Source organism: Sinocyclocheilus anshuiensis, unplaced genomic scaffold, assembly GCF_001515605.1.
Source record: "Sinocyclocheilus anshuiensis isolate Anshui unplaced genomic scaffold, SAMN03320099.WGS_v1.1 scaffold1885, whole genome shotgun sequence".
Classification (NCBI taxonomy): domain Eukaryota; kingdom Metazoa; phylum Chordata; class Actinopteri; order Cypriniformes; family Cyprinidae; genus Sinocyclocheilus; species Sinocyclocheilus anshuiensis.
The window spans coordinates 975,446-980,762 of record NW_015542322.1 but is presented as its reverse complement, the minus strand read 5'-3'; the positions used below and the strand labels follow the sequence as shown (position 1 = coordinate 980,762).

General features: G+C 33.8%; 1 long non-coding RNA gene across 1 annotated transcript; it reads left to right on the top strand.

The window, feature by feature from the left end:
• Positions 1-3,645: 3,645 nt before the first annotated feature.
• Positions 3,646-5,069, top strand: LOC107690963 (uncharacterized). The gene is made up of 3 exons (XR_001634501.1): positions 3,646-3,662; positions 3,798-3,846; positions 5,010-5,069. It is a non-coding gene; the product is annotated as an uncharacterized LOC107690963 (long non-coding RNA).
• The last annotated feature ends 248 nt before the right edge of the window (positions 5,070-5,317 follow it).

Here is a 5,317-nt window from a genome sequence, read left to right as displayed (position 1 = left end):
GCGAGCCGTTGCTTTTCCAACTCTGAAAGGGATAGTTCACCCAAAAATGAAAATTCTGTCGTTAATTACTCACACTCATGTCGTTCTAAACCTGTAAGACCTCCGTTCATCTTCGAAACACAAATTAAGATATTTTTGATGAATTCTGAGAGCTCTCTGACCCTCCTGTAGACAACAATGTAATTACCACGATCAAGGTCCAGAAACGTTGCGAAATCGTAACGAGATCGGTAAAATAATCCATGTGACATCAGGGGATCAACCTTCATTTTAGAGGCTAGGAGAATACGTTTTGTACGCAACGAAAACAAGAATAACGACTTTATTCAACAATTCGTCTCCTCCGCATCACCCTGGTGCCATTTTGGAGAATATCCACTGAATGTAAACAGCATATGCTATTCTGTGTCAGCTGCGTCACGCGGATACTTTGTTTTCGTTCAGAACAAAGCGTAAACAATGTAGAAATAATATTCTGTTAATATTACATTGATTTAATATTAGATTAATATGCATGTGTGTGTATATATAAAGAGAGAGTTATGTTAAAGGGGTCATATGATGCTTTTTTAAAGATAATTATTTTGTGTATTTGGTGTAACAGAATATGTTGACATGCTTTAATGTTCAAAAAACACATTATTTTTCAAATACTGTACATTATTGTAGGTCCTCTATGCCCCGCTTGCAACTTCAGGGATCTTATCTATGCACAATCAGCTTGTAACACTCCAAAGAGAAAGGAAAACTTGAAATCGCATCATATGACCCCTTTAATGTGTGTGTAGAGATTAATACATTTAATTTAATTTGTATTATATTTTATTCTAATGTAGGCCTATATTTAGTATTTTTTTCTTTTCTTGCTTTTGCTCTTTGTTTTTCTATTGTAGTATGTATTAATTACATAATAACTTCTATACTGTTTTATATGACATTTAAATTATATTAATAGAATATTAAAACAACTCTCTGTGTGTGTGTGTGTGTGTGTGTGTGTGTGTGTGTGTTTAAATGTACATTTTTATACATTTTATAACTTTTTATAAATTGTATACATCTATCTATCTATCTATCTATCTATATTCTTTTTCCTGCCTTTACTTTTTGTTTTTCTGATGTAGTAATAGTTTATATTAATAATTTTCATATAATAACTATAAATTAGCCTACTGTTTTACCTATAGAAAACATTTTTACATAGCCTGCAATGTTCTGTTAAAGTTTGAATGCAAAAAAATAAGTTAAGTAACTTGGTTATGAAAAACTTGATCTTGACCCTTAAGAAACTTTAATTAATGCTGTCACGTAACAAATCTGTTTCAAAGATCAAATTACATGAATTGCTCATTACAACATTGAAATAAAAATGTAAAGCTTGTACAAATAGCCTACTAGAAATCATGAATATATATAATTGGGAATCATGTAAAAAAAATTAAATACAAAAAAAAACCGTGCACATTTAATTTATCTTTTATACCATTTATGTAGTTAATGTTCGCTTGGCTGAGAACTTAGATAAGGTTTGTCCAAGCAGTTGCTATATTTGTCCCTAAACTTTTGAAAAAAGTCTCAAAAGGGGCGGGGAAGTCGCTAAATCTAGCTACCAAGTAGCTAAATTGGCAACACTGCAGTTGCCAAGGAGAACCCTGGAGCGTGCCTCCCAGCGCCTGACCTCAGATCAGTCCTGATGCACTGGGTGCAATAAGCTACAATGTGGAAGCGAAAACGGAACTAATCCGGAGTCAGCTATTAAAGAGACGTCTCTACCCTAGAGCAGACGTGCTCTGGCTTGACCCACATTGTCACCCGGATGCTGGCTTTGCTCTCGGCCGCTCCCCATCAAGGGCACCAACAGTTTTCACACTTTACTGCATAACCTGCCTGCACTTTTTAACATAAGAGAACACGATTCTCATGTAGACAAAACAATGAATATAAAAATGATCTGGACCAATATCTTTATAGTAGCCTATATAACTTATTTTCACGCATCTTTAAAATCTACAATGTCATGTTTTACCATAGACATTGTGGTAATTTAGGACAATCTAACATACAGTTTGAAATAACTTTAATGACTTTAAAATAACTAACGTTAGGAGATATATTTAATGTAACACACATAGCATGAAATAGACTACTGTTCAAAGGTTTGGGGTCAGTAAGGTTTGTTTTTGTATGAAATTAATATTTTTACTTAGCTATGGTGAATTAAATTGATCAAAAGTGACAGTCAATACATTTATAATGTTAGAAAAAAAATCAAATGCCATTCTTTTGAACTTTCTATTCATCAAAGTATTCAGAAAACCATGTATCACGGTTGACACAAATATATTAAGCAGCACAACTGTTTTCAACATCGATAATAATATGAAATGTTTCTTGAGTATCAAATCAGCATATTAGAATGATTTCTGCAGGATCATGTGACACTGAAGACTTGAGTATCACAGGAAATAATTACATTTGAAAAGACTTTAAATTGAAAACAGTTGTTTTAATTTGAAATATTTCTCAATATTACTGTTTTTAATGTATTTTTGACCAAATAAATGCAGCCTTGGTGGGCATAAGTGAAGTTCAAATTCGTTAAAAATGTATTTATTCATTACACCGGACAGATGTAACGTGCGCTCTTTATTCATCTCACTCACTTCTTTCTTTGCAATAATATTATGCATTTTCATATTCATCTCCCATCACATTATTCAAAACAGAAACCAATATCCCAGTTAATGAAGTTATAACTTGTGAAGCTGAAGATGGAGGAAGCTGCTTGGTGAGTCAGTTTTTCACCCACAGTTGTTTTTAGTTTGAAAGTGAATCATTGTAAAAATGAATAGCTTTTTTGGTTAGTAATGATAGTGCTAAATGATATCCAGTATAATACGAGCTAGAAGAAGCAAGTCAATGAAGGGGGACTTAAAGGAACACTCCACTATTTTTGAAAATAGGCTCATTTTCCAACTCCCCTAGAGTTAAAACAGTTGAGTTTTACCGTTAATCGAATCCATTCAGCCGATCTCCGGGTTTGGCGGTAGCACTTTTAGCTGTAGCTTAGCATAGATAATTGAATCTGATTAGACCGTTAGCATCTCGCTCAAAAATGACCAAAGAGTTTCTATATTTTTCCTATTTAAAACTTGACTCTTCTGTAGTTACATCGTGTACTAAGACTGACGGAAAATGAAAAGTTGCGATTTTCTAGGCCGATATGGCTAGGAACTATACTCTCATTCCGGCGTAGTAATCAAGGAACTTTGCTGCCATACCATGGGTGCAGCAGGCGCAATGATATTACGCAGCACCTGAAAATAGGCTTCCTGGAAGTTACCTAGCTGGGGACTATTTTCAGGCGCTGCGTAAAAATAGTAATTGTGAACATAATATTTTCAAAAATAGTGGAGTGTTCCTTTAACCCTTACGATGGTGCTTATGGGATACATCAGACAAAAAAAGGTTGGGAAACACTATTTTAATATTCCATACTTCACTTGATAGTATCATGTGTTGTGTCCTTGATCCAGATGGTTATTCCCGAGATGTCATCATCACCCACCTTCCCCCAGAACAAACATAAGCTCCACCTGAGTCATCCATCTATTGACGTCTGCTGGTGTACGGCATAGAGGACAGCTGTAGGATAACTTCATGTTGGTTCTGTATTTCCCTCTCAGCATGGGTGCAAATGTTTTTTTAAAAAGTGTCCTCTGTGGTTTTGTTCGTGTTGATCGGTCTTTCTGTCAGTCTGTTCTGACTCTCTAATAGTCCGTCTGTCTGTTTCACAGCCTGTCATGTCAGAGTGGATGAGGAGTCGACTTCACACTGTTACTCAAGGTGACTTTCCTGTTTTTTTGTTCCTCAGGTTTTTTATGTGGTATAATCATGAAACCGATGGCTAAATAAAGAGTCTGCTATTCACTGGAAAACTCTCTCTTCTTAGTTCCGTTATGATTATGAGAGGATTCTGAATATAAAATCATCGACTCATCAAAACATACAATAATAGAGGATCCACAAATATAGATCCGTCATAAGAAATTGCCTACGAGGATGGTAATTTCATAGAAACGGAATATGTTGTGGCCTTTTCCTCAGTTACAAATCCTAAGTATTTTGAATTTAAGATGCAGGATGTGGTTTTCCTGCGGTTACAGAGCAATTAGTCACATGGAATTCGCAGCTCAAGGGCCCATTAGCAATAATGGCAGTATGCAGGTCGCGTACTTGAACCAGCCGAGATCTTGCAATTAAGATGAATTTGATTAGTTATTTGTATTGATATTATTGGCATGGCCTTGGTTTTAGAAACAGAACATTTGTGACAGAGATGGAGAAAGTTATTAAAGACTATGGAACCAAACATTTTATATTTCTTCAGAAATACTCAAACTGATGTATTGTGAGACCAGGGATATTTATTAAGAAAGGTATGGGGTTGATTTTGATGTCATGTTTACGTTAAAACAAGTTAAATTCAGTTGATACAGTACTTGATCTTTATTTCAATTTTTTTTAAGTAAAATGGTTATCACTCCAGTTAAATCAGTAATATTGTTAAATATTATTAGAGTTTAAAATACCTGTTTTCTATTTGATCTATTTTGAAATGTAATTTATTCCTGTGATGTCACATTTTAATTTTTAGCATCATTACTCCATGCAGTCTTCAGTGTTTCATGATCCTTCAGAAATTCTAATATACTGATTTGGTGCTCACATTCTTACATTTTTTTTTCTGCTTTCTATAGAAACTGTGACACATTTTAAAGAATTCTTTAACATTTAAAAACAATTATATATAAAATCTTTTTTATAAATACCTTTAAAGAAAAATCAGACACCAAATATTTGAACAGTAGTGTACTATGTGCACATACTCTTTCTGAAAAATTTAAAACTCAAACATACCTTCTTAGTCCAGATTTTTTAATAAAAAACCATACAGCAAACATTACTGTGAAATCTTGCTTCTGAAATCTGTCTTTTCCATGTCATAGGGATGAATACATGAAGACATTGACCCGGCAACTACTTGGTATTCAGAAACTTGGCTCACCCACTCATAAATTAATAAGGATGAATGATTAAATAGATTCATAATATTAATGCAAAACACCCAAAGAAGAGCTGTTATTCAGGTGGGTATATAACTGTAAGTGTGAGATGTTCACTAAATGTTTGTGTCAACATAGATGCCTTTTAAAAAATCAACATGAAAATCAAAATTGACACTGTTTGCTTTCTTAAATAGAGATGTTCCTGATCTTATTATGATTATCAGTTTTGCGCTGAAAATAAAATGAAT